Here is a 20,988-nt window from a genome sequence, read left to right as displayed (position 1 = left end):
TACTGAAGAGTCAGCCACCACCAACCAAATACAATATGGGCTAGGCCAAGCCCTTCCATGTTTACCTCCAGTCAGCTGAAGGTTAAAAAGAGGTTGGAACAATTTCGAATAAGGTAAGCAGTTCATTTGTTGTTTTTGATTGGTTAGCTTGGTGACAAGTAAGGATTTTGCCCTTCTATCATTAAGGAACAGCCTGTGCCAGTCCTTGTGGGTGGACAAAAATTTCCTTCCCACCTTCCCACCACATCTCTATTATCATTGTTAACAATTTGGAAGAGTTTGTGGGGTATGGTTCCCTTGGCTAGATTACTGCATGGTGCCGCAAGGAGTTAGGGTCGTTTCGGCCGTAAGTCATTTTGGCCTCAAGTATGTTTACGTGCAAAATGTGCGCCATCTTTTATGATGAGCAGTCAGCCTTCAGACACTGCCAGACTCTAAGTTGGTTCTCTCGTCCTCATCCAAGAAGGCCCTTATTGAAGTGGAGAACTGGCTTTCCGAGAAAAGGGAGCAGGGGGAAGGCTTGCTTTAGTGTCCCTCCTTCTGGTCTTTTTAGGTCTTGCTACCTATCTTATGCTGCTGGAGAAGCTCCTTCCCTGGGAGTGGCTGCCTCCTCCCAGGGGAACTTCTCTGGTCTCATTGACAGAGGCTGTAGATCTGCTCAAAAATCAGCGGTTTTATTTTCTCTGCTGGACAAGCATCATCTTTTCCCACGGACAGCCGTTAGTGAGATTGTTTCCAGTTTGCATAAGAAGTCTATCCAGGATCTTCTTACACAGTCGACAAAGTGACAGAGAGATTGGACTGCAGTACCCACCAGGACTTCTCTGCAGTCAAGGCCCTTTCGTGGGGGCCAGGCAGAGATCCCAATCCAGGTCCAGAGGATCAGTTAGGTTCACACCCCAAACCATCAAGGAGTCATCAATTAAACCTTCAGCCTGCAAGTGAGAGTCCAGTCCTCCATGCCCCAGTTGGTGTGAGGCTCCTTCTCTTCTGGGAGTGATGGAGTTCGAGAGAGCAGACCAGTGGATAGTCAAAGTACTCAAGGAGGGACATTCTATCCCCTTCAGGGAGAGGCCTCCCTTGACCAACACTCCTGTCACCTTGATGGCTTACTCCAAAGGATTGGAGAGGCATCGGGCCTCTCAGAGGAGGTTTCCTCTCTCATCAGCAAGAAGACCATAGAACTAACTACGGGTAGTCAGAAACTCCAAGTCGAAGGGGTTTTACAATCGACTCTTCGTAGTGCCCAAGTCTTCAGGGGGGGACGTGTGGAGACCGGTGCTTGATGCAAGTGCTTTGAATGCCTTCATAGATAAGACAAAATTCAGTTGGTTCTTGCATTCATCTGTCAGGGGGATTGGATGATCTCCCTAGACATGCAGGACGTGCATTTTCATATCCTTATTCATGAGGATTCAAGAAAGTACCTCAGGTTTGTCTTCAGGGGCCGAGTTTATCAGTTCAGAGTACTCTGTTTCTGCCTTTCGACTGCCCCACAAGTTTTTACTAGGTACTCGCTCCCCTGCAGGTTGGTTTCATCTAGCAGGGGTGAAGATCTCACTCTATTTAGACAACTGGCTACTTCGCTCTCCCACGAAGAAACAATGCATGGAGGATTTACAGAAAACAATTTGCATGACTCAAGGTTTAGGATTTTTATTGAATCTCCAGAAATCACAACTAACTCCCACTCAGAGAATTTTCTATTTGGGGATTCTGATAAACTCTCAGAGTTTTCGGGCTGTGCCGTCCCCCAAGAGAGTGGCGGACTGTTTAAGGAAGGTTGACCTTCCTTAAACAGTTTCTTGTCCTTCGTTCGTGCACAGCAACTCGGTGAATGAGTCTTCTAGGCATACTGGCCTCATTGGAGTAGTTTGTAAGACTGGGGAGACTGCACATGAGGCTATTGCAATTTTACCTGAGAGCCTGCTGGGATCGGAAAATACATCAAGATTTTCACTTCTTTCCTATCACAGCAGAGGTAAAGGAGGATCTGCGTTGGTGGAAGTCCGAAGAAAGATTGATGGAGGGGAAATCTCCTCTTCCAGTGAGCCCCGACTTAGACTTCTTTTCCAACGTGTCAGATCTGGGTTGGGGAGTGCTCCTCGGGAACCAAGAAATCTCAGGAAGGTGGTCCCCGAAGGAGAAACAGCTTCACGTCAGCCCACTAGAGTTGAAGGCAGTTCACTTGGGTCTCAGTTATTTTGCAACAGAAGTTTGCAACAAGACGATCACAATGCATGCAGACAACACCACAGCCTTGGCCTAACAAAACATCAAGGAGGAATGCACTTGTTCTCCTTGTGCGAGATAGCAAGAGACCTGTTGTGCTGGGCAGACCAGAACCGAACCCGATTAGTCACAAGTTTTATATAAGTGACTTACTATGCAATTACATAGCTACTACCTCTCCACATGGCAGTCTTAATAATTCAAATTTCTGTGGTGGCGCTACCATCGCTAGTGTAGGTGACAGAGTCCTGCCCACTTTCGGGACTGATAGGTACAACTCGGCAAAAAGCTTCAATTTGTTTTCTGCTGGCTTCTGACTAACATTAGTGGTTTTGTGCAGTCTCATCATCATTTGTTCTGACACAATATACAAACCCGAGGTCCTTTACATTAGGGATTACTTTCAGGCGTAGGTTGGAAACGGCTATTGATCTTCAAACAAGGTGGTTAGGCAGTTAACTACCGTTCGGGAGGCGGGAGTACCGCCTGCCTGGATGTAAACATTCCAATCTGCTTTCGTCCATCGTGGAATGTGGACGTTGTTCTTCGCTCTCTGCCTGACTGCCCCTTTTCAACCTTTTGGTGGGAAAATTCCTCTTTTGTTTTCAATATGAATGTTGATAAACCTAAACCCTCCTATCCCCAGCGTGTGTGTCCTGGGGTAGGAGGCAAGAAATGTAATACCTTTCGGTCTAGCGTCAACACGGACCCACACGCCCTTTGCCCATCTTGCAGGGGACATGTGTGTTCGCACGACGCTCCTTGTAGCGAGTGTTGTTCCTGGTCTCCCAAGCAATGGAAGAGGTTCGAAGGGAGGAGACGCTACCAACGGAAGCTGGCCAAGGAATCGTCCGAGGGTAACACGCTCCAGATGACTCCAGTGGTGGCTAATGTGTCAGGTTCGTTTCTCCCTCCCTGTGAACTTCCCCTGCTTGCTCCCTCTCCCTCGGGTGGGGACTCCCCCTCCCCTTCCTCATTCATTTCATCGGGTGTGGAAGGCCGTGTGGGTGCGGTTGATCAGGACATCCTCTCGGGGGTCTCTTCTCAAGCTGGGGGGGAAATTTTTCCCCCAGAGCGAGCAGAGACTTCCTAGTTTAACCCGACTATTTCCTCAGGTTTCAGGGTGGATAACCAGGTATCAGACCTATCCTCGGCCTGGTTACACTTGGGTCTACCTGGTGTTCCGTCACTGGAGGGCCTGGTATATCATCTGTCTGGCGCTCCAGTAACAACGCACTCAGCTACCACTACCACCACCACGTCTGTCACCATGTCTGCTTTCTCCGAGCTGCCTGTGTCGGTGGCTTCACACCTGGACACCCAGGTTTTGGCTGCCCCTGCCTCTCACCATTCTGTACCGCTGCCTCCTGGGTTCCTGGCCCTGCTCTCACAACCTGGGCCTTCCTACTTGGTGACATCAACGGTGCCGTATATGACTGTTCCTGCCCCTGTTGCTGACCTTGGCCCAATTATGACTATGGTTCCGGCTCCTCGCTTCCCTGTCTCTCAGCCCGGCTTAACTACTGACTCACTCCCCATGCCTTTGATCCTGGCCTGGCCCGGCCTGGCTGCCCGCGTGCCACCTGTGCCTTCATTCCCAACTCCTCCTCCATATGTTCCTGGCTGCCGCGCTGATGTTCCTGCCCCGGTCACTGCTGGCCCGAGCACCGCCTACGCTGCCTGGGTTGCGCCTGCTGCTGTGGCTCCCCCGGCTGCTCCTGTTTCTTTGGCTGCTCCTGCATGGTTTGGGGACCTGACTTCAATCCTGAGGAAGATGGCAAAGAAGAAGTCAAAAGAAGAGATTGAGGAAGGTGTCGTCATCTTCGTCTTCGTCATTATCTTCGTCTTCGTCTGCTACCTCTTCTTCCTTTTCTCCTTCTGAGGCTTCCCAGCCAAAGAAGAAGAAGCCTGTCTCTCCCCTCCCCCCCAAAGAAGTCTCGCACCGAGACCTCTAAGGGACTCCCTACTTCCACAGGGAAGGCAGTGGGATCTCTCGCTGGCTCTTCCCGATCCACGGATCAGGGAACCGCTGCTCTGGCCCCCAGGTCAGTCGCATTGGGAGCCAAGGGCGTGCAGACCACGGTCAGCACTCCCCCTGCTGTGCCGAAGAAACCTGCTTCTAAGGCCAGCGGGTCCACGTCGGAAACTCGTGCGCGAGGCGCTCCGAGTACCCGGGTTTCCAAGGAGACCTGGGTACCCCAGGCTGATACGGGAGAAACTTCTCGCCGCACAGATTTGGGTGTGGGGCGAGAGAAAGAGTTTGGGTATGCAGGTGCCCCGACTCTTCCTGCTGGTACCTCTGTGAGTGCCAAACCAGGTTCACAGGAAAGTGCTTCAGTCCCTCAGGTCCGAACTCCTGGAGAAGCAGAGAAGAGGCCCCCTGCTCAGTCTTCTCGAGAGGCTATGGCCTCGAAGAAGACTGGGGCATGTCTAGAGGACAGTGCAAACTCGCACCAGCCAGCAGTGCGCTTGACTCCTCCAGTCACCAGCCGCACCCATGCGGCCAGCCTGGCTCAGGGGAGGCGAGTACGTGGCTCGACTCACTCGAGCCGCTCCGCTCTCCTCAGGAGACTGCTTCGCCCAGGCGAAAGCACTCTCCTCAACCTGGGCTACCGTCACCATCGCGGGTTGGTGGCCACTCCCGCCCCGCTGCCCCTGTTGGCTCTGCCAGCAAGGCCAGTGGGAGCACCTGACCCTCCTCGCCTGTCCCCTCTACCTCCTGGGCTCCTTCTAAGGGGCACGAGTTGGACAGGAAGAACTCTGGCAAGTTTTCTCCCCAGAGTTCTACCTCGGGGGCGTATGTACCTGGCTCAGTCCTTGGCTCGACCAGGTCTTATGCCCGCGTGGTGCAGGAAGGATTATGGGGGTGTGCCGAGGTTCTCCCTCCTGCAGGGAGAGTAGATCGGGAGGACCGCACTCTGGAGGGACTTGAGGGTCCTCTTCCCCAGGATGCAGACACCCCCCGAGATACAGAGGACGTTTGCTGAGGTTTTTGCGCTGATTCGTCAGCACAGTGACCTCGGGGAAGGGACCACGGCCTCAACTGTGGATCGTCCGTCGTGCCTCGAATCCTACTGGGGACCCGAAGGAACCCAAGGCTTTGGTGGAGCTGCCGTGGTCCACACTTGCCGAAGGGGTCCTTGACCAGGTGAATGGTCTTGTGTCTGGGCAAGACAATTCACTTAGATCAAACTGCTCGGACAAGCTTCTTCTTCTTCTTCTTCTCCCCCCCCCCACCTCGCCAGAAACACTTCTACGCACCATCGGAGAGGGCATTGCCGCCTAAATAGGTTGACCCGGACTTGGTACGTCTGGATCCAGGTCTTACGTTGCAGCAGCTTAGTGCAGAAAGCATCTCCCTCTCTCAGCACAGAAGCCGCAATCCTGGAAGCCACCGCCATGGTGGCATTCCAGGCAGTCTCCTGGCTCGATCTGTGGTACTTCACAGTATCGAAGGTAGCTGCTTCCTCGGGCGCTATCGTGCCTGGGGAGGACTCCACCTTTGGGAGACTGTGCCAGTCTGGGGGTAGGGCCATCTCCTACCTCGCCCACCAGACGGCAAACCTGTGGGCAGACCTGGTCCTGAAGCGGAGATACGCCGTTCTTTCTTGCTTCTCCAGGTCTGTAGGACCCGAGTTGGCAATGACCCTGCGGAATGGACTGTTGCTGGGTTCCGCCTCTTTCTTCCCTAGGGAGTTGGTGGACACCGCGGTGGACAAGCGCCGGGCTGATGACAGCGACTGGCTTGTCCACCAGGCAGTGGCCAAGACCTCTGGGTCTTCGCGTTCCACTGCAGCCAGGCCCTCGGGCCAGGCTGGCACTTCCTCGGGCCCTAAGAAGCCCCAGTCTTTGAAGGGGTCCCGTGGGAACACCCAGCCTTCTTCTTCCTCTAGAAAGAGCGGGTCTTCCTGCCCCTTTCAGCCCACTTTCCAATACGGTAAAAGGGGGCAAGGGGAAGAAGAAGAAGGGGAAGCGCTAGGGGCGGTGTTCCCTTCCAAAAACTGCCGAAGGTTGGGGGGGTTGCCTGTCGAGCCATTGGGCAACATGGTAGCAACACGGAGCCGAGACCTGGATAGTGGATGTCCTTCGGGAGGGATATCTACTACCCTTCGAGCCTCTGCCTCCCCTCACCTACTCTCCAGAACATCTCCACACGTACATCCAAGGAACTCCGAAGGACACCGCACTACAGCAAGAAGTGCAAGCCATGCTGAGTAAGGGTGACGTGGAAGTCATGTCGGACCAGTCTCCAGGCTTTTACAGCCGTATCTTTCTTGTAGAGAAAGCCTCAGGGGGATGGAGACCAGTCATAGACCTCTCTCCATTGAACCGATTCGTTCGCCAGACTCGATTCACGATGGAAACAGTGCGATCCATGCTTCCTTCCATCAGGGAGAACGACTTCATGCTTAAGGTGGACTTGAAGGATGCGTATTTCCAAATACCCATTCATCTGTCCTCTCGCAAGTGCCTTCGCTTTGTCCTTGGGGAGACAGTCTTCCAATTCAGGGCACTTTGCTTCGGGCTCTCGACCGCTCCCCAGGTGTTCACAAGAGTCTTCTCGCTCTTGTCAGCTTGGACCCACTCGCACGGGATACGTCTGCTGAGGTATCTCGACGACTGGCAGGTCCTGGCGAGCTCCCGCTCGCAGTAGCTACAGAACAGGGATCGGCTCCTCGTGTTTTGCCGCAACCTTGGGATCCTGGTGAACCTCGAGAAGTCAGAGCTCATCCCCAAGCAGAGGATAAAGTACCTGGGCATGCTGATAGACTCGGTGGCAACGAAAGTCTTACTCTCGGACTCTTGCATCAGCAGGTTAAGAAAGGCAGCACAGCTGTTCCTGTCACGACAGGAGCAGCCAGCCCGGCAATGGCAAGTCATCATCGGTGACCTGTCGTCGCTGGAGAAGCTAGTACCTCATGGGCGTCTTCACCTGCAGTCTCTACAGTGGAGACTAAAGGAGTATTGGTCCCAGTCCCGAGACCCCCAATCCTTCCTCGTTCCTCTTTCCGAGGAAGTGAGGGAGGACCTTCGCTGGTGAATGGACGACAGGAACCTCTTGATAGGAGTATCCCTGCATACTCCCCCTCCGGACATGCTGCTGTTCTCAGATGCATTGACCGAGGGATGGGGCGCACACCTGGAGGAGTTGCTGACTTTGGGAGTGTGGCACTGAGACGACAAGCGCCTTCACATCAACATCCTGGAACTCAAGGCAGCCTTCCTGGCTCTCCAAGAGTTCCAGGATTGAGTGATGGGACACTCTGTGGTACTGATGAGCAAAATACCATGGTAGTGGCATATGTCAACAAGCAGGGGGCCTAGTGTCCCTCCCGCTTCACCAGTTAACAATGTAGGTGCACGAGTGGGCTGTGGCTCACTTGGTAGAACTGTCAGCCAGGTACTTTCCAGGCAAGAGGCATGTCGTGGCAGACAAGCTCAGCTGCCAGAATCAAGTGATAGGAACTGAATGGTCCCTTCACTCGAAAGTGACGGAAAGGCTATTCGACCTGTGGGGGCATCCAGCCATCTACCTGTTTGGCCATGCCGGACCCATGGGCCGCTGCGGAGGACACGTTCCAGCACCCATGGGATAACCTTGACGTTTACGCCTTTCCTCCGTTCTGTCTGATTCGCCGAGTGATGACCACTCCGAATCTCAGAATGATTCTGGTGGCATCCAAATGGCCGCAGGCCGTTTGGTATCCCGACCTGCTAGCTCTCCTCTCCGAGGCGCCGAGAGAGATTCCCCACTGGCCCAACCTGCTGTGTCAACCCCACGTAGAGTGGTACCACCAGGCAGTGCAGTCTCTGTGTCTTCACGGCTGGAGGTTATCCACCATCTCTTGCGAGCGAGAAGCTTTTCGCGTCACGCAGCAACAGAGATGGCAGGGTACCTGAGACGATCCTCCGCAGCGGTATACCAGGGAAAGTGGTCCGTCTTCTGTGGTTGGTGTCGTTGATGGGGTATCTCTCCGGTCGGAGCTACTATTCAGCAGGTCGTGGACTTCCTCGTCTTCCTTCGTCAAGAGAAGCTTCTCTCCGTTTTAGCTGTAAAAGGCTACCGCGCTGCACTCGGCCTAGTCTTGTGGCTGAAAGGAGTAGACATCTCATCTTCCTTCGAGATTTCCCTACTAATGAGAAGCTTCGAAAGGCCTTGCCCACCGAGGGACCTCAGACCCCCTGTGTGGGATGTGACTCTCATTCTAAGGAACCTGACTCGTGCACCGTACGAGCCTTTATGCGAGTCGTCAGACAGGGATCTGATTTCATCATAATACTAGCTTTATGTATTTATCGTTTATTGGCGTAAAAATAGCAGTAATCGTGTTCTTTTATGCCCAGTAGTTTTGATTAAAACACTTTCTCTCAATTTTAATTAAGGTCGAGTTTCATCCATTTTGCTGATGCACGATAATTTATAGTCATCAGTAGCTTGAACATTATTTTCTCAGCTTTAGCTACAACTTGCAGCATAAATATAGCAATATTTTTCCTTGCTGATCTTTTATCCATACTGAATAAGGGCATAATGTAAAAATATATCAGTCCTATTCTACTTAACATCATTTATACTATAAGCTACAGTAATTGTGTATTACCGTACAATGGTTGAAACACAAGCAAAAGGGCTGTTGTTATCCGATTCGGTGATAAACAAAACAACAGTTTCTCGGTCAGTTGTTTATGGCTGTACGCACTTACACTAGAGTATAACATTACTAACAATACTTTTATCATTCTCTGGTTAATTTTTTAGCTAGAAGATGGGATAAAGAGTTGGAGGAAAAGAAGCTGGTCTATTGTAATTTGGTCTCTCTCGCTGCCTGATTTTACACTGCTGCCTGTGCCCGCGTTAAGTTTAAAAATATTTTATAAATATTGCCATATTAGTATTACAGTAATTGCTTACCCCATTGCAAAATCGAATTATCATAAGGTGAACTATTGTAACTCGAGCACTACCAGGGTATTTTAATAGTTTTATCACTAAAAGTGCATTCAGAAAATGATATGAAAATACAGATATGTGAAAAATACAGTAATTAGTGAATACGTAAATACAGGCATCCCCTCACGGTTTTTCAGCTTTTCAAATATATTCATCAGAAAAAATACCGCATGGGATCCTGAAATTTTCAAAACGGCAGAATAATCATAATTTGAAGGTTTTTTTGATGTAAAACTCAATAATAAAGTTTATGTCGTTTCCATGCACCCAGAGCATTAAAATAAGGTTTTCTTATGATTTTTGACGTGAGTTTGAGACGATTTTGTGAGACAAGAACGGAACCGTAAACCGGGGCCTGTATGTTTAGAGAAATCTGCGAATAGGTGAGTCCGTGAGTTGTGAGACCGCAAACACGGGGCGTTTACTGTACAGTAATATAATTTCAAATACATCTTACTTTACCCTTAAAGAGAGAGAGAGAGAGAGAGAGAGAAATCATAAACCTGTTATGCTCATTCTGGGGCCCAACCCAGAATGAGCTTGACGGACACAGTAGTATAGTATAAGTACACTATAAATCATTTTTATCATAAAAATCTGTATTTAGTCACGCACACCATATGAAAAAAATACAGTAATTAGTGAATAAACAGTGTTGCTTCATGAAAAAAAAGTGAATTAATGATAATTTTAATTGTTTGTACCAATGTAAAATGTGACGACTTCAGTACTAAGAGAGAAAACGGCTGTGCCTATGTATATAGTACAGGGGTAACTTGATTAGTTGTCAAACTTTATGTAAGACAGATTTATTTAGTTTGTATTAAACATTTATAGATATTTTGCTATGTTTACATTAATATTATTATTTTAAAATGAGTAAATCCATGTTATAAGTGTTTTAGGGTGTGTATATTTAAGGGTAACAGTTGTAAAAGGGGTACTAACCTAAGATGATTCAGGGTGTTTTGGGATGATGGTTTGGGGTGTATTTTTGTTTGAACTGATATTAAATTGTTTTAATATGATAATTTATGGTATGTTTTTGTTTGAACTATTAAATTAGGCATTGAACTTTTAAAATAGGCAGTTATAAGCATTTTAGTTTAAGGGGTACAGGGTATTTGGCAGTTAAGTATAAGCATTTGTAAGCGTTTTTAGAGGAGATTTTGCATTTCTGCAGTGGGTTCTGGAACCTATCCTGGTGAAAAAGTCGGGGAGCACTGTAGATGTGGTGTCCAGTGGCTGAAAAATAGAGATCTGAAAGATTGTGAGGGGTTTGGGCATGTGATGAGAAGAGCAGTCAGTCATAAAATAGTAGAAATAGAAGTAGCAGGACTAAGACCAAGTAAGGCTCTATATACAAGTAAGGCTCAGAATCATATATATGTACTGTACTGTATAAAGAGCATGCCTTAGATGAAAATTTGGATCATGTAAAAATTCAGGCAAGTAATGCAGCTAAACAGAAGATTGAAGAGATCACATTTTATATCAAACCATGTAGGCTAAAGGGAAAACTTGATGTTGGAATATCTGATGGTGACAAGACTGTCATGGGTAGAAGGGTGGTAAACTGTACAGTACTGAATCAGACCCTGTTGTGGGTGTACAGTAAAAGTGAGAGAGGTTAGATTATTTCATTACTGTACAGCCATTTGGAGTGCAGTTTCCCCTCTTTGAAATGCAAGGTGTAGGATAGTATTGGCACCATAATACTGTTTGTCCTCAACCATTGGGCTTTAATCTCTCACCACTCAGAATTCATATTTGAACTCATTAGCTTTCATTGTGATGATCTTGTGCTAAATCTGTTTTTAACCTGTTCAGAGAAAAATTGCATTAGTGGGATATTCCTTTTTTGGTGTTAGGGTATTTACAGTGCTGACCAAATTAACTACTTTTACTGGTAACTGTCTGTCAAGCTAAATTCACTCAACTCTGGTTGGAATTTCTTTCAGATGAGCATAGTGCCCCGCAGTTGACACTTGCTTTATCAGAAACCTTTGGACTGGTATTCCAAGTACTAAACAAACAGTATGATGCCATCCAGCCTTGAAAACAAGACCAGTAATGGAAATGGAGGTCATCAGTCTCCTCTAGAGCAGGTTACTGTTGCTGAGATGAATCATGTGCCCATGCCTGATAGTGTCATGGAACAGGTTGACAGAGCAATGGTACAGATAGTTGATGGGTCTGTTGGTCAAATGAATGATGGTGGAATTGTGCAGATGGTCAGTGAAGGTATTAATCAGATGGTAAACCAAGAAATTGAACCAGTTGAAGGAGAGGTTATTGAGCAGATCACAAATGGAGTGCCACCTGATATTGTCAAGAAAGAAGAAGTTCAGGAAGATGAGGTATGTGTTTTCCCTGTTAATTTAAGAAAGGTTTGTTGTAGTACAGTAACTTGCATTCCATATTTATTTGTACATAAACACCACTATCCATTGTTATGTTTCTTGTTAATGGTCTGCTTTCATACTAATACTGTTGTAGGTGCCAAAGTTTGAGCTTTCAGTACATCTCTGCTCTTCGTATTTTTGAAATGAACCTTACCTCCATTATATAGCTTTTACTTCCGCGCCAGCGGGAGTTTGAGAGATTGAAACAAAAAATGAGAACACAAGGTTTTCTATGAATATCTGTATTGCAATACACTCCCTGAACACCTGAATTAGCCCTGGTCACCTACCAGCCCAAACTACATCCCCATAGCTTTTACCCACTAAGTGGGTAACAAACTGTCAGCGTTATCAACGCTTACAGGAAAATCTTGTCAAATGAGTTACCTGAAGTACCGTTGGCAACACTGCTGCAAGTCCCAGCCGAGTGAGGCCAAGATCCCCAATTGCTTTTTGTTCACCATGCTGTGTGGGTGTGTCCCACATCAGGCGAACTTTTGGCCATTTAGCCCGACCCCCATTTAAGAATTTGGACATCAGATCACGATTTGGACTGTTTTCAACGCATTTTCTCCTGGATGGATACTTTATTGATAGGATTTGGAACGTCTCTCCTGAATTTGACTATGAAATCGGTACTTTGGACTCGTTTGGATAAGTCAAACAAGAGGACGTCGCTGTTTGCTAGCGCCGATGCTTCCACTTTGTTTACATCTTCGACGACAGAGCCTTCTTCTGCTGGAGATGCTGACGCCCATCGGCCCTACATGTCCTGCAAGCATAGGATGAGTACCCTCAAACACGATCGACATTCTGTTTGTATTTTATGTAGGAAGATATGGTGTAGTATCAGTCAGATAAGGTGGCGAGTCTTGGTCGGTAGATCAGATGGAAGAATTATTCAAAAAGTTAGAGGACAAGTTACTAGCTGAGTATGTCTAGTCTATTTTTCTAGCTTTATGACTAAATTAATGGAAACTAGAGATAAGGATAGTAGTAATAGTGCTGTAGATACTAATCGTTCTTTTTCAGCCCCCCTGCCTGTTCCAGAACCAGCCCTAACGGGTGCCGGGGGTCATGGAGAACCGCAAACCTCGAAGGTAGGATCTGCCAGCCCCCCCGGCACGGAGCAGGCAGTGTTGGCAGCAGATTTCCCCCTTCCCTCGAAAAGTGTAAGTTCTAAGGTGGCTTTAGAATTAGGAATCACTCAGAAGGGTAGGAGTTCTAATTTAGGAAGTATTCAGGAAAAGTAGTTGAACGTGGTCTTCTTTGGGTTCAGGTTTGGTTGGGGTCGCTAATGTTTAGGTCTTTCATTTAGATCAGTCGTTGGTTTTATTTCCTGCTTCGTGCTCTGTGCAACAAAGGTTTCCAGGTCCGTGGAGGGTCATTCAGATTTGGTTTCTGATGTGTCTGGTTCTGAATTTTTGTTTTCCTTGAATACTCCTTCTTCGAAGGTTCCTTTCCCTTTGGGGGTTTTAAAATATCTTTCGTCTTGCGATGGTGGTAATTCTGGCGATCGAGTTTTTCCAATATTCATGATCATGTCTTAAAGAATTTTCTGATTTGATAATGTCTATCAAGATTATCAGGGGCGGGGGAACAGAACCAGTCTATTTTCTTTGAAATCTATGGCCTCTTCGGCCGCTACGGAATTTTCCCGTTTTTCCCCTTTTTCTTCTAAGCCTTCTTCCATTGCCCATCTCAATCTTCTTTTCGGTCCGCTCTTTGGAGGGCTCTTGGGCTTTTTGTTGCGCATCCTGTTTTCTTGGCTTTTAACTCAGCAGAGCAAGGCTGTCTTGCTTCAACCCTGTATATTTGAGCTCAGCGGCCCCCTCTCTCTCGTCAGGGTTAAAGGAAGGGGTACTGTTTACGGATCCGTCGTCTTTATCACCTTTTGCAAATCCAGTAGTTTCTCAGGCATCCGGTCTAGTTGCTTCTCAGGTGTTTGTGGAGGCGTCAGCAACTCCTTATTTCATTCTTTACGGGTTCCTAACTGTAATGTATCCTCCGCGATTCTTGCAGATGCTACGGCAGTCGGCGATTCGCCTGTGCCAGCATTCAGTGTATCAGTACTGATAGTTTCCGCAGCCTTTCCATTCTCCAGGATAGTTGGTAACTACCTTCTTGTGTTACCTTCGGTTTGGTACCTCGTAACTTCCCCTTCGATACTCCTTTGAGTTTGGTCCGGTTGGGACCTTCTCCATCTGTCCAACGTCGGCGTTGGGCGCTCCGGTGGTTACTCTGAGTGTGGCTTCTTCCTTCTTCCCTCCTTCGGCTTCTTCTTTCTCAACTTTCCAGCAGGTTTTCTCTGTCCCTCCGTCTAGGCATCCATGTTGGTTCGGGGTTGATTCTGGGTCTTCAGTTCCGGATTCCCATTCTCGTGCGGTTTTGATACATCCGGATATGAGTGGTTGGGGTGTTGCGGCCTCTTCGCTCTCAGGAGTGGGCGTGGTCCGCCCAGGTGTTGCATTATCCCTGTTGGGTGGTGCGGGGTTGGCGCAGCCTCCTTTGGTGCCTCCAGTATGTTCGCGATTGATACGTCAGGTGTCCGTCTCACGCACCCAGGTGTAGCAAGTTCCGGGTTTTCAAGTTCAGCGTTTGCTAGGGATCGGCCTGCCTCTTTCCTGCTCCGGCTCGGTTGGACCAGTCCGACAATCCTCCGGCTCGGTTAGACCAGTCCGACAATCCTCCGGCTCGGTCGAACCAGTCCGACAAGGATTGTTCATTTGAAGAAGAGGATCCAGTACCGGATATTAGTTCTCCTTCAGCCAATGAGAATGAGTATAAGCGGATGGTAGACTTCAACCTCATTTATCCTCAATCCAAGGTTCGGAGGAGCCCTCACCGAATACGATGTTGGAGTACTATATGCCACAGTGTTGGGCAGGCATTAAGGAACGATGTTCGTTAGTCGCTATATGCGACAGAACCAGAGGGGTAACAAGTTGCTCAAACAAGATGATACTTCCTCCGGTCCGGTTTCACTGCCTGACACCATCATCTATGTAGATGCCGGTTGTAGGTGTCAATAAGGCTGGCATACCAGGTTAACATGTCACCTGACTGTACAACGTTCTTTGGCAGAAGAGGAGGGGCTTCTTTTGAAGCTTCCGCCTCACTATCCGGACATTCGGAGAGGGTTCTGTTGAGGGCGCCTTTTGCGCTCTGCAACAGTCTTTTAGGGAGGAGGATATCTCCTCCATGGTCTATTTCATGTAGCCGTCGTAACAGTAGCGTCACAGCAAGCTATGATCAGTGTGGCTGCCCTGGGTTCAAGGGATGTGGCCAGTATAACGAACTTGTTACTTCTAACTCATGTCTCTAGTGTCGGCAAGTATGCATCATTGAAGGTGCAACAGGAACAGGTGTTCCGGTACAGGAACCACTTAAAGAAGCCCTTTGGGAGAGAATGTTCTCTCTCTCTCTCTCTCTCTCTCTCTCTCTCTCTCTCTCTCTCTCTCTCTTTCCAGTATGTTGTCTCAGGAATTGCTTGGACTTCCACATTAAGAATGCAGGAATAATCTGGAACTATTCTCGCTTGTCGGATCTTCTGTGATAGTCAGAAGAAGCGCATCTGACATCCGGAAGGTCTGTAGTCTCCCCTCTTCCCGACGTTCATGGAAGCCCTCAGGTGTTTCTCAGTCCTAGTGCGCAACACAGTAGTGGGTCTGCTTTGCAACACATAGTGGGTCTGCCGTGTTGTATCTGAGAACTCTGGAGAACTGGGGAACAAGATCATTAGAACTTAGAGGTGTATACTTTCCGCCATTCGGTCTCATTCATCAGGTAATTGGGAATTGCGGTAGTGTCAAGAGGTCAGTAACTCTAGCTCCTTGCTGGCTCTAACGCCCTCGGTTCCAGAATTCCTAATGCTCTTTACGGAAGTTCCGATGTTCCTCCTCATGCAGAAGATCTTTTAGACAACTGCATTTTCACCATTATCATCCAAACTCGTGTGATGAACCTAGTTGCGGGCGACTGCCAAGCGAACAGCTGGACAGTCCAGACACTCTAAAGCTATGTTTAGACAGCTTTTCTTTCAGCTTGAGAAGTCAACCCATGAGCTTTACCAGGTCAGCTTGACATGGGGAAGTCTGTGTCTTAAGGAAGGTCATTCCATCTTTAGGCCTGCCATAACCGAAATAGCTGGTTTTCTTTTATTCTTTAGGAAAGTCAAGATTCTTCCATTTTCGGCTATTGCTGGCTACCGCTCAGCACTTTGCAGTACATTTTTCTATCTTCCCGAAAATTTCTAGTAGTAAGATTTTCTTTGACTTATTCGGAAGTTTCTCTTGTTAAGATAATTGTCAGAAGTTCTATATGTTAAGTGTTTAGGTGTTTTTTCTTTTCTTTGGCTTTAGCTGCAGATAAAAAAATGGGCGAACTTGGGAAGTTTCTAGGCTGGTTTCCAAGGCAGGAAATGATAAGTATTTCTCTTCTTCCGGAAGTCGTGGCCGAGGCTAAAACTCTGCTTCGTTCATTTAAGGTTCTTTATCTGCAAGTGTTCGGTTCCGGCATCAGCGGGGATGTCTTTATGTCCGATGCAAATATTTATCAAAGGTTGATAAACTCCGTCCGCTTCTGTGTACACTTCTTGTCTCACCGCGGAATCCTTCCCGTCCACTGTCAAGGATGCGATTAGTTACTTTCGGAGAAAGGGTTCCTGGTTCCTGGTTCATAAGCGCTCACTACACAAACACAGTTGCGGGCACACTTCACGATTCTCGTGTGGTGCGAGGTTTATGCCCTTGAACGCAATTTAATTTGACGTGACATTATATTTCGTATTTAACAGTTTTTTTCATTACAGCACAGTATTCGGAGTATGTCCACTTCATCTTCCTTTCTAAGGAATGGTTCAGAGTCTTTTATTCTGGAGGTAGTTTACTTGCGAGTCCGTCTTTGTTTTCTTCCTTTACTTAAGAGACGTTCAGTTTGCCCCACCACGTATAGTGGCGAATTCTCCTATCTAGGGTGTGTTCAATTAGCTGAGGTGGTATTCTCTTAGTGCGAAGACTCGGAAGGTTATTCACTTAGTCCACGTTTAACGGCGAAGTCTATTATCTAGGGTGCGCTCATTTAGCTAAGGTAGTATTCACGTAGTGTGGTGATTATTAGGTTAACCAGATAGAGAAATTCCTTCTAGGCTTTAGAATCTTAAGCAACAGTGATAGTATAATCACATGAACTTAAGTTTAGTACATCTTAAGCATCCTAGTCTTTGATAGTTTCCCTATGAGAGTCCAAAGAGGTGCTCTCGTAGGCTAGCCTGGGTTGTTTCATCGGCACTGGGATACTTCTGCGCTCGTCAGCCTTTGCCGCAACCTGCAGGCGGAGGGTCATCGGCTCGGCACACTGCCTCATTCCCTCCTTAATGGGTAGGCTCTGAATAGTCACTTGGGAGATGCATCGTTCTCCTTTTTTACATGAAAGTTATTCTCTTAGTCCGTGTGTAGCCGCTAACCCTTCTATCATGGGTGCGTTCATTTAGCTAAGGGGGTCTCTCTTAGTGCGGAGGTTCTTAGAGGCGGCCACTTGGAAGTCGGTGTCAGTTTTCACGACTTTCCACCTAAAAGACGTTCAGGTTTCTTCGAAGAAGAATTTCTCGCTTGGTCCCTTTGCGACGACCAACTCGATCTTATAATTACGTAATAATGTTAAGGGTGGGGGGAACTCTAGGTAATGAATGTAGTCTGAGGAAATTTGGAATTTTGGATTCTCTATTAGTCGGGGTTCATAGTGAGAATATTAAGTTTGACGTTATTACTGTGAAGATAGGCAGATCCAGTGGACAGGTTTGGTTTCTTCAACCTCTTCTGCGAGACATCGGCAACGGACAGGTTAAGAACGGAAGACGGCAAAGAACTCGAAGATCCTGCACACTCAACTTCTCCTCCATACATGAGAGGCTACAATAGCCACATGGGAGGTTCTTTGTACCCCTCCATACATGAGAGTGCTTTGATTAGCCACCTGGGAGGTTCATCGTACCCCTTCATACATGAGAGTGCTTTGATTAGCCACATGGGAGGTTCATCATTCTCCACTAATCATGGGAGGCTGTGATTTGCCACATGGTAGGTTGGTTTTTATTTTTTTGCTACTCTCTATCCATGAGTAGGTTTGAATACCACATGAGAGGTAGCTCGACTCAGACCCTCCATAAATGAGAGTGCTTTGATTAGCCACATGGGAGGTTCGTCGTTCTCCACTAATCATGGGAGGCTGTGATTAGCCACATGGTAGGTTGGTTTTTTATTTTGCTACTCTCTATCCATGAGGAGGTTTGAATACCACATGAGAGGTAGCTCGACTCAGACAGTACCTAGACATGAGACTGACGTTGGGGGTACTCTCTCTACAGACTTTCTCATCTGCCGAGTGGGATAACCAGGTGAGGATACATTCATTTATACAGAGTAGGCGAATAATGAGTTACCTGCTTTCCCTCTTGGCAGGTCGGGCTGAATTAGATTGATCCCACCTCCACTAAATTTTGTTAATCGGGCTAATTCAGGTGTTCAGGGAGTGTATTGCAATATGAAGTTTTCATAATAAAACTAATATTGTAATACTTACCTGAACACCTGAATGATTCCCACCCTCCTCCCCACTTCAATTTGAATAGTGGATAATGCAATTGGGGATCTCGGCCTCACTTGGCTGGGACTTGCAGCAGTGTTGCCAATGGTACTTCAGGTAACTCATTTGACAAGATTTTCCTGTAAGCGTTGGTTATGCTGACAATTTATTACCCACTCAGTGGGTAAAAGCTATGGGGATGTAGTTCGGGCTGGTAGGTGACCAGGGCTAATTCAGGTGTTCAGGTAAGTATTACAATATTGGTTTTATTATGAAAACTTCATTTCTGTACATCTACTTCCCCCAACCCCCACGAGGGGAACGATAGGTACAGGCACCTGTAGCTGGTCAGTCTACTTCTGTCACCGGTTTTGGTAGGAGATTGTTAGAGAGTTATCTGTGCTCGGTTTTCTGTTGATGAATTTGTAAATTTACTTGAATTTTCTTGTGGATATGTATGGTAATGATAGAATAAGGACCTGTAAGGTAAGAGGTTGCCATATTAGGCTTTATTCTAGTTTCACTGATCCTCATGACATATGTGTGAAATGTCAGGGAAAAGAGTGTAATGTGAATGACCATTGTGAAGTATGTGAATGTTGTTCAAATGAATTTATGATAAAATTGATAAAAGAGAGGCTGATTGTTTGAAAAGGCAGCAAAAGAAGCAAGAGGTTAAGTCTGCTAAGGCTATTGCTAAGGGAGTGCATGATTTGTCTCCTTCCTCTTCTAGTAACATTGCTAGGACCTCTTGTTCTCTTTGTTCTATTACTCCTACTAGGGCTTCCCAGTTGATTCAGGACGTGAGGTTTGATAGAATTGAGTCAGATATTAAGGGTTTAAAGGGCTCGATACATCAGTTAGCTGAAGTTTCATGGAATATTTTATCGACATTGCCCTCCTTGGGGTTTTGGTTGGTTTCAGGTAATTCCCCCACATTAGAAGAAGGGTCAATGCCCCTGCTCCTGAATAGTCATGTCCTTGGCAGGTCCTGTCTTGCTCCCTCGCTGCCTCGTATATGTATATTGTATACATATACAGTAGCTTACCCTACATTATACTGTACTCTATATTCACGTAAATTGGATTATACAAACAGCAACATAACGAATATGCATCTTTCCCATGGATCTTTTAAAATGTATGCTTTAATGCACTGTATCCAATAATATTGTTTACATTCTTATATTGCTTTTGTATTATAAATTGCGATCATAGCGATCAATGTTTTGGTTTAGAAATCAATTATGCGGTAAGTTTATTTCACTGTATTTAACTCAGTCCAGAGCGCTTTTCTTGCTTCTAGTTAGCGTCAATGAATCTCTAGATACTTTATTTATATGGAGCAAGGTTATTTTTAATTATACGAAGTGTTTTTAAGTCAAAATATGATCTGCCATTTAGCACTTCTGGCAGAGTCATACTTATTACAATTTTATAATCACTTGTGGCTTCAAAATTTATATCCTGATGAATGGTGTAAAGCTCTAATTATTCCTATCCCCAAACGTGGAAAAAATCCCAGTAATGTAAACAATTACAGATCATTTTCTTTAACGAGTTGTTTATGCAAATTTACTAGAGAAAATGGTAAATGCTCGACTAACATGGCACATTCGAGAAAATAAAATTTTGACTCTCACTCATTTTGGGTCACAATGTAACAGGTCAACACTGGATTCTCTGTCTGACTTGGAAGACCACATACGAAGAGGATTTGAACGAAAACAAATTACCATAGCTGTCTTTTTTGACATTGAAAAGGTATATGATACTACATGGAGATGTGCAATATTAAAAACATTACATAAAAATGGCATCCGTGGACACTTACCCAGGTTTATCCAAAACTTTCTGATAAATTGCACTTTTCAAGTGAGAATTGATGATGCATTGTCAAGTACATTTCCACTTGAAAATGGTGTTCCACAGGGAAGCGTCCTTAGTGGCACTGTTTATTTTAGCAATAAATGATATCAGTAATAATCTACCTATCGGAATTAATAGTAACTTGTATATGGATGTTTTTACCATATGTTCAGCATCTCGCATAAAACATGCAGAGCGAACCATTAATAAAACTATAATAAAAATAGATGAAGGGGCCTCATATGTAGGCTTTGAATTTTCTATACAAAAGACTCAAGCAGTAGTGTTCTATAAAAATAAAAAGTGGAAAAAAGGTGAAGAAATAGATTTAAAGATCAGAAATCATTCCATACTAATTGGCCAAACGGCAAAATTTTTGGGATTGTGTTTAATACTTGAACTGGAAATCCCACATAACTTAACATGAAATCAAAATGTAAAAGAGCATTAAACCTAATTAAAAAACTATTGAACACTACTTGGGGAGCTGATAGACATACCCTTACTATATTGTATAAAGCAGCAGTGCTGTCTATCATTGATTATGGAAGCAAAATATAAAGCTCGGCGTGAGATGCAATGCTGAAAACATTAGACCCATAATGAATACCTTAGAATATGTTCAGGAGCTTTTAGATCATCACCTAAGTCATCTTTACAAGTTGAATGTGGGGAACTACCTCTCTCTCTCCATAGAGAGGTAGTAACAATGAAGAGTGCTTTGAGAATTCAGACAAATGATTCTCCAACCGAAAAATTATTTAGATTGAGAGATGTGTTTATAAACAATCATCCACCTCCTTTCCCAACTAGAGCTAGAAGATTGTTTGAGTTGCTAAATATAAATATACAATTACCTTTATTAGTAAAATTACCTTCTCCTTGGACGATGAATAAAATGAGAATTTGTACACACTTAAAATATATATAAAAAATTAGTCATATACC

General features: G+C 46.1%; 1 pseudogene; it reads left to right on the top strand.

The window, feature by feature from the left end:
• LOC136841715 (zinc finger protein 420-like) overlaps positions 1 to 20,988 on the top strand; it is an 83,056-nt pseudogene that overhangs the window by 6,597 nt on the left and 55,471 nt on the right.

Source organism: Macrobrachium rosenbergii, chromosome 9 (assembly GCF_040412425.1).
Source record: "Macrobrachium rosenbergii isolate ZJJX-2024 chromosome 9, ASM4041242v1, whole genome shotgun sequence".
NCBI classification, from domain to species: Eukaryota; Metazoa; Arthropoda; class Malacostraca; order Decapoda; family Palaemonidae; genus Macrobrachium; species Macrobrachium rosenbergii.
Note: the sequence above shows the minus strand (reverse complement) of the source record. Positions and strands in the feature narration are given on the sequence as shown.